This window comes from Pecten maximus, chromosome 1, assembly GCF_902652985.1.
Source record: "Pecten maximus chromosome 1, xPecMax1.1, whole genome shotgun sequence".
NCBI lineage: Eukaryota > Metazoa > Mollusca > Bivalvia > Pectinida > Pectinidae > Pecten > Pecten maximus.
This window is the reverse complement of record NC_047015.1, coordinates 20,433,434-20,442,325: the sequence shown is the minus strand read 5'-3', so window position 1 is coordinate 20,442,325 and position 8,892 is coordinate 20,433,434. Positions and strand designations below refer to the sequence as shown.

Genomic DNA, 8,892 nt, shown 5'->3' with positions numbered 1-8,892 from the left:
TAATGTATGTAAGTCAGTAATGTATGTAAGTCAGTAATGTGTGTAAATCAGTAATGTATGTAAGTCAGTAATGTATGTAAGTCAGTAATGTAAGTAAGTCAGTAATGTATGTAAGTCAGTAATGTAAGTAAGTCAGTAATGTATGTAAGTCAGTAATGTATATAAGTCAGTAATGTATGTTGTGTATGTAAGACCTGTGTATTTTAACTTTCTCCCTCTTTACTGTTTCTAACTGTTCCAGGTGTGTTATAGGGTTAGATGTGATCGTCAGCCAACTGTTCCAGGTGTGTTATAGGTTTAGATGTGAGTGGTCGTCGGCTAACTGTTCCAGGTGTGTTATAGGGTTAAATGTGAGTGGTCGTCAGCTAACTGTTCCAGGTGTGTTATAGGGTTAGATGTGATCGTCGGCTAACTGTTCCAGGTGTGTTATAGGGTTAGATGTGATCGTCGGCTAACTGTTCCAGGTGTGTTATAGGTTTAGATGTGAGTGGTCGTCAGCTAACTGTTCCAGGTGTGTTATAGGGTTAGATGTGAGTGGTCGTCAGCTAACTGTTCCAGGTGTGTTATAGGGTTAGATGTGAGTGGTCGTCAGCTAACTGTTTCAGGTGTGTTATAGGGTTAGATGTGAGTGATCGTCGGCTAACTGTTCCATGTGTGTTATAAGGTTAAATGTGAGTGGTCGTCGGCTAACTGTTCCAGGTGTGTTATAGGGTTAGATGTGATCGTCAGCTAACTGTTCCAGGTGTGTTATAGGGTTAGATGTGAGTGGTCGTCGGCTAACTGTTCCAGGTGTGTTATAGGTTTAGATGTGATCGTCGGCTAACTGTTTCAGGTTATATAGGTTTAGATGTGATCGTCGGCTAACTGTTTCAGGTGTGTTATAGGGTTAGATGTGAGTGGTCGTCGGCTAACTGTTCCAGGTGTGTTATAGGTTTAGATGTGATCGTCGGCTAACTGTTTCAGGTGTGTTATAGGGTTAAATGTGAGTGGTCGTCAGCTAACTGTTCCAGGTGTGTTATAGGTTTAGATGTGATTGTCAGCATTGAATAAATTGTTTTTGTGCCATATCCATTATTGTTGTAAATCAGTTTTTATCAAGTCGTATTTAATATTTTGTCAGTTTTTGCTTTAGATGTACATAACATTGGCACAAGTGCTTAAGAAACTGTTATCAATTGACACGATTATTTTGTAATACCCATATGATTATAATATATTTTATTAAGGAAATTGCATTGTTGTTTAAAGCTGTGTGACATTATATATCTGTTTTTGCTAAATATTTTAAATAATTATATTCCCTGTCTGTCTAATCCCTAGTAAATACTCCTGTCATAATCCCTCCGCCCTGGTAACCACTCCTCCCTCCAGTGGTAACCACCCCCAGCCTCCTCCCTCCTGTGGTAACCACCCCCAGGCTCCTCCCTCCAGTGGTAACCACCCCCAGCCTCCTCCCTCCTGTGGTAACCACCCCCAGCCTCCTCCCTCCTGTGGTAACCACCCCCCCAGCCTCGTCCTCCAGTAAACCACAGCTGTGTTGTTATAGTACCTACATTCCAGGGGCCCGAGTGGCAATTATCTTAATTTACTTAAACATATACTTTCGTAAAAAATACTTTTTTTTCAAGTTTTCATTTGTTTGAAAATATGCTGATCAAATCATTTTTAATTGCTACATGTAGTAACATAATTCATTTTACATGATGTACATCAATCATACTTGTTATATGTATTAACATTGTGCATTTATAACTACAGTACACTCTAAGTTATAATATTTGTTAACTATCATCATCATCATCATTGTCATTTTGATCATTAAAGCCTGTTATCCAACATGAACATGTATACCATTCATATAGAAACAGTTTGTTGTGTGCAATACTGAGTTAGGAATCAAACATTAAAACTATAGTGAAATGCAGTAAATATTTTCTGTATTCTTTCAGCAGATTTCAAATTGACGATACTTTGTTTTAAGATTAAGACAAGTTTATATTGAAAAATATACTGTTCATTGTAATGATTTGATTATTAAGAAATGACTTACCGGAAATTTTAATTTTTTCTTTTAAATTCAGCATTTTTTAAACATGTTAATTATGTGTTCCACTGGAAATGGCGTTTAACGAGGAAACCATTCATAAATGTGATGAAAGAGTACTGCATGCATTAGGAACAGCATATCTATTATGTTGCCAGCAAGCACACCCTCAAGGGAATTGTGTCTAGGTATGACCATCTTATGTCTCAAGATACAGCCAAGGCCAGGCAGTGTCACAAGATACAGCCAAGGCCAAGCGGTGTCACAAGATACAGCCAAGTGGTGTCTCAAGATACAGCCAAGGCCAAGCGGTGTCTCAAGATACAGCCAAGGCCAGGCAGTGTCACAAGATTCCATGAGGTGTCTTTGAGATACAGTTATGAGGCGTCCCTGAGATAAAGTTATGAGGTTATGAGGCGTCTTTAAGAAACAGCTTTGAGGTTTCTTTGAGATGCAGCCATGAGGTGTCATGTGGTACAGCCGTGAGGTGTCGTGTGGTACAGCCATGAGGTGTCGTGAGGTACAGCCTTGAGGTGTCATGAGGTACAGCCACGAGGTGTCATGTGGTACAGCCATGAGGTGTCATGAGGTACAGCCTTGAGGTGTCATGAGGTACAGCCACGAGGTGTCATGTGGTACAGCCATGAGGTGTCATGAGGTACAGCCATGAGGTGTCATGAGGTACAGCCACGAGGTGTCATGTGGTACAGCCATGAAGTGTCGTGAGGTACAGCCTTGAGGTGTCATGAGGTACAGCCACGAGGTGTCATGTGGTACAGCCATGAGGTGTTATGTGGTACAGCCATGAGTTGTCATGAGATACAGCCTTGAGATGTTATGTGGTACAGCCATTGGGTGTCATGAGGTACAGCCATGAGGTGTCATGTGGTACAGACATGAGGCGCCATGAGGTACAGCCGTGTGGTGTCATGTGGTACAGCCACGAGGTGTCATGAGGTACAGCCGTGTGGTGTCATGTGGTACAGCCATGAGGTGTTATGAGGTACAGCCATGAGGTGTCCTGTGGTAGTCGTGAGGTGTTATGAGGTACAGCCTTGAGGTGTCCTGTGGTACAGCCTTGAGGTGTTATGAGGTACAGCCATGAGGTGTCATGTGGTACAGCCATGATGTGTCATGTGGTACAGCCATGAGGTGTCATGAGGTACAGCCATGAGGTGTCATGTGGTACAGACATGAGGTGTCATAAGGTGTCATGTGGTACAGACATGAGGTGTCATGTGGTATAGCCATGCAGTGTTATGAGGTACAGCCAAGTAACCACATCACATCCCTAAAGTACAAAACTGTGTCATGACTACAATCACATTCTCCAGGTACAGCCCGGTGATGTAATTAGGTAAAGCCTTGTTGTGTCAAAAAGTACAACCATGTTGATTTAAGGAACAACCATATGGCATGTGTCTCTACACACAATTTCATATCCCCCTCCCTTTTTGTTAATGATACTATGTTGCAATAAATTGAATTACGTAATTAACATTGGGTTTGTGTTATTCTCACCCTTTAGCCCTACATCATTATACAGTATACTGTGACTGAAACATTGCTTGTCATCATAGCCCGAAACCCGCCATACACATTAAGGTGAAGAACAGAACTACTTTGGTGACAACAGCCACCAGGTATATCAACAAGCATCGACCACACTTGACGTCATTCGCACAAGGCAATAGAATTTCGATATGAAATCATGATGTTGATCTTAAAATGGTCCCGTGGTCTTCATCAACCACCTCACGATATCTAGTGATAAAATGGTCCTGTGGTCTTCATCAACCACCTCACGATATCTAGTGATAAAAGTCGATATCTGTTACTGAGATAATGGATCAAGTCCTTGAATATCGAATCAACTGGGACATGTAAACACCGTAGGTAGAGGTAGGCAAAGCAATGTTGCTATCTAGAAATGGAAAAACAACAATTGGGGAAATTGAAATCATCACGCTTGATGCAGCATAGTAGTTAGCCCTCAGTGTTATGATGTACGACGGTCGAGGTAAGCAGCTGATATTAAAAAGTGTCAATTGTCTTATTTAAAGATAAACCATTGTCAATATATCTAACGGTAGATGTTAAATTGAAGGACTTAACAGGGTATCTGTTACATGTTCTCCGATATAATCAACCTTGTATGAAAAAGAGTGGGGCACAATTTATTCTGATGGGTATACCACATATGCGGACAAACCGGTTCGTCAGTTCTTAAATGTAATATTTCAAACGTATATCTTGACGGACTTGCAAATGTTAATTCAGGCCTTAAAAGTCTTGGTTAAGGCTCTTCTGAAAACAATATAAAATCACCGGGTCCATATTCATTTCGTAAACGAACAACACCGGTCCAACTGGTCCCACCGTTTGGACCGCAAAAACGAAAATGGCCCAATAGCCATTCGGAAGGTCTAGTCATCTTGTGGAGTATAGGTAGATTTACCAAAACTATATATATGGAGCCCGTATTGAAACGGCTTGTACAAATCTACAATTACAACCAAGTATCTAGTGAGAACCTTCCGGACCAGTACAAAGGGAATCACTGGCCGATACTAGTCCCCTATCGACAAGGGACTCGGTTATCATTTTCTGGAATGCATGGAATGATGAAAATAAAAAATGAATATATAAATAAATAAAACACAATAACCTTGTTTTGGTATTGTTTAGATATCACCTGGGGGTTCCAATTATTGTACCGGAGAGCTATACTCCGAAGTTGAAAATGAATATCTAAACCTTTTACAGTTTTACTGTGATTATTTTTGCTTACTAGGCGATTTATATGCCAGAACTGCCGGTAGTAATGACGTGGTTGATACTGATGAAATTGATGAAAGTGATCATCTGGCTAATGATTACTGTGATAATCTGGCTAATGATTACAAGAACGTACAACATAGCAAAATTTAGATGTAGTAAAGATGAGCGGGAAAATAATTTTGGAAATTTACCATAACCACGCGGTTTGTGTAAGTTTAATGATGTACAATGTATGCATATGAAATGGCCAAGTACGTTTTCATGTAAAAACAACTATTGAAAGAAGTATTATACACGGCCATATACTCTTGTTTCGGATCATTTATTAACGTTTATATCGACGAGGTAGCACTCTAAAGTAAACAAGACAAAATGGTCAAAATCGATGAAAGAGCAGTGATCCAATATTTGCATAAAAAAGGTTTAACACCTAAGGATATCCATAATGATATGGTAGCAACACTAGGGAAATATGCCCCTTCATATGCTATAGTGAAAAGGTAGGTAGCGGGATTTAAGCGCGGCCGACCATGATAATGACCCCCGTCCCGGAAGGCCTGTCAATGTTGCAACCCCAGAAATGGTCAATAAAGTTCATGATATTGTTATGACTGACAGACGAGTAACAGAAAGATATACAGCCAATAGAGTTTACATTTCGCGGGAAAGAGTACAGTACATTCCATTCTGACCGAAGATCCTGCCAACTTGCTTCAGAGATGTGTCACAATGGATGAAACATTGGTCCATCATTTTACCCCGGACACCAAACAACAATCGAAACAATGGAAGCACCCTCGCCAAAGAAGGCAAAGAAGACTGTTCCATCAGCTGGGAAGGTTATGGCCTCGGTTTTCTGGGATGCACATGATATTCTGCTGATAGATTTCCCCAAAGGGGACAAACAATCAATGGCACATACTATGCTTCACTTCGGAGGCAGTTACGGGAACATATTAAACTTAGCGCCGTGGAAAGCTAACTAAAAGTGTGTTATTCAATCAGGACAATGCTGTCATTGTCATGGATGCCATTCACGATTGTGGCTTTAAATTGATTTAGCATCCGCCTTATTCATCTGATCTCGCTCCATCAGTCTTTCATCTATTTCCAAAACTGAAAGAAATCCCAGTTTGATTGGTCCACTTGAACTCGTTATTGTCCGGAACAGAATTTTCATTTGTAGTGACAGTGACCTTGACCTTTGTACCAGAACAAGAACTATAGGTCCGTTTGAATTCGAGTCATTGTCCGGAAATGGTGATGTGACGGGAACCAGTATACAATATCACCTTCCCATCTTAGGTCATGGGGAAATAGAGGTGGGGGGGGGGGGGGGGGGGGGGGGGGGGGGGGGGGGGGGGGGAGGGGGGGGAATAGTGTTCGGGAAATAGATGGTGTCGGGGGGGAAGATGGTGTCGGGGGGGGGGGAAGAGGTGTCGGGGGAAATAGAGGTGTCGGGGGGAATAGAGGCGTCGGGGGAATAGAGGTGTCGGGGGGGGGAGAATAGAGGTGTCGGGAAGGAAATAGAGGTGTCGGGGGATAGAGGTGTCGGGGGGAATAGAGGTGTCGGGGAATAGAGGTGTCGGGGAATAGGTGTCGGGGAAATAGAGGTGTCGGGGGAAATAGAGGTGTCGGGGAATAGAGGTGTCGGGGGAAATAGAGGTGTCGGGGGGAAATAGAGGTGTCGGGGGAATAGAGGGTGTCGGGGGAATAGAGGTGTCGGGAAATAGAGGTGTCGGGGGAAATAGAGGTGTCGGGGGAAATAGAGGTGTCGGGGAAATAGAGGTGTCGGGGGAATAGAGGTGTCGGGGGAAATAGAGGTGTCGGGGGGAAATAGAGGTGTCGGGGGAAATAGAGGTGTCGGGGGAAATAGAGGTGTCGGGGGAATAGAGGTGTCGGGGAAATAGAGGTGTCGGGGAAATAGAGGTGTCGGGGGGGGGGGAATAGAGGTGGGGAGGGGGGGGGGGAAAGAGGTGTCGGGGGGAAAGAGAGGTGTCGGGGGAAATAGAGGTGTGGGGGGGAATAGAGGGTCGGGGGAATAGAGGTGTCGGGGGGAAATAGAGGTGTCGGGGGAATAGAGGTGTCGGGGAAATAAGGTGTCGGGGGGGGGGGGAATAGAGGTGTCGGGGGAATAGAGGGGGGGGGGGGGAAATAGAGGTGTCGGGGGGGGGAAATAGAGGTGTCGGGGGAAATAGAGGTGGGGGGGGGGGGGAATAGAGGTGTCGGGGGAGGGAAATAGAGGTGTCGGGGGGAAATAGAGGTGTCGGGGGAAATAGAGGTGTCGGGGGAAAGAGGGTGTGGGGGAAATAGAGGTGTCGGGGGAAATAGAGGTGTCGGGGGGAGGGGGGGAATAGAGGTGTCGGGGAAATACAGGTGTCGGGGGGAAGGAAGGGGGAATAGAGGTGTTCGGGGGGGGGAGAGTAGAGGTGCGGGGAAATAGAGGTGTCGGGGGGAAAATAGAGGGGTGGGGGGAAATAGAGGTGTCGGGGAATAGAGGTGTCGGGGAATAGAGGTGTCGGGGGGGAATAGAGGTGTCGGGGGAAATAGAGGTGGGGAAGGAAATAGAGGGTCGGGGAAAATAGAGGGGGCGGGGGGGGGGAAAGGCGTGGAGAGGTTGTCGGGGGGAATAGAGGTGCGGGGGGGGAAATAAGAGGTGTCGGGGGAAATAGAGGGTCGGGAATAGAGGTAGGGGAGGGGGGGGAATAGAGGTGTCGGGGAAATAGAGGTGTCGGGGGGGGAATAGAGGTGTCGGGGGGAAATGGGGGTGTCGGGGGGGGGGAATAGAGGTGTCGGGGGGAAATAGAGGTGTCGGGGGAAATAGAGGTGGTGGGGGGGAAATAGAGGTGTCGGGGGGGGGGGGGAAATAGAGGGTGTCGGGGGGAAATAGAGGTGTGGGGGGGGGGGGAATAGAGGTGTCGGGGGGAAAAAGAGGTGTCGGGGAAATAGAGGGTCGGGGGGAAATAGAGGTGTCGGGGAAATAGGTGTCGGGGAAATAGAGGTGTCGGGGGGGGGGGGGAATGGGGGGGGGAATAGAGGATGTGTGGGGAAATAGAGGTGTGGGGGGGGGAATAGAGGTGTCGGGGGGAATAGAGGTGTCGGGGGGAATAGAGGTGTCGGGGGGAAATAGAGGTGTCGGGGGGGGGGAGGGGTGGGGGGGGAAATAGAGGTGTCGGGGGGGGGGAATAGAGGTGTCGGGGGGGGGGAAATAGAGGTGTCGGGGGGAAGGGAATAGAGGTGTCGGGGAAATAGAGGTGTCGGGGGAATAGAGGTGTCGGGGGGATAGAGGGGTCGGGGAATAGAGGTGTCGGGGGGGGAAATAGAGGTGTCGGGGGAAATAGAGGTGTCGGGGGAAATAGAGGTGTCGGGGGAAATAGAGGTGTCGGGGGGAAATAGAGGTGTCGGGGAAATAGAGGTGTCGGGGGGAATAGAGGTGTCGGGGGAAATAGAGGTGTCGGGGGAATAGTTGTTTCGGGAAATAGAGGTGCCGGGGGAATAGAGGGCGGGATAGAGGTGCAGGGGGGGAAAGAGGTGTCGGGGGGGAGAGAATAGAGGTATCGGGGGGAATAGATGGGTCGGGGAAAAGAGGTGAGGGGAATAGAGGTGTCGGGGGAATAGAGGTGTCGGGGGAAATAGAGGTGTCGGGGGGGAAATAGAGGTGTCGGGGGAAATAGAGGTGTCGGGGGAATAGAGGTGTCGGGGAAATAGAGGTGTCGGGGGGGAAGTAGAGGTGTCGGGGGAAATAGAGGGGTAGGGGGGAATAGTGGTGTCGGGGAAATAGAGATGTCGGGGGGAATAGAGGTGTCGGGGAAATAGAGGTGTCGGGGGGAAAGGGGTCGGGGAAATAGAGGTGTGGGGGGGAATAGAGGTGTCGGGGGGGAGAAATAGAGGTGTCGGGGGGAAAAGAGGTGTCGGGGGGGGGGGGGGGAACAGAGGTGTCGGGGGGGGATAGAGGTGTCGGGGGAAATAGAGGTGTCGGGGAAATAGTTGTTTCGTGGAAATAGAGGTGTCGGGGGGAATAGTGGTGTCGGGGGGAATAGTGGTGTCGGGGAAAATAGAGGTGTCGG

The 8,892-nt window shown here is 46.8% G+C and overlaps 1 long non-coding RNA gene across 6 annotated transcripts; it reads left to right on the top strand.

Annotated features, from left to right (window-relative positions):
- The first annotated feature begins 247 nt into the window (after nucleotides 1–247).
- On the top strand, nucleotides 248–3,542 carry LOC117327324. 6 transcript variants are annotated; one of them, XR_004532616.1, is made up of 3 exons: nucleotides 248–742; nucleotides 874–2,420; nucleotides 2,453–3,542. It is a non-coding gene; the product is annotated as an uncharacterized LOC117327324 (long non-coding RNA). The 6 variants fall into 6 exon arrangements; XR_004532618.1 differs by having other exon boundaries at nucleotides 874–2,830; nucleotides 2,923–3,542; XR_004532621.1 differs by having other exon boundaries at nucleotides 874–2,932; nucleotides 3,138–3,542.
- The last annotated feature ends 5,350 nt before the right edge of the window (nucleotides 3,543–8,892 follow it).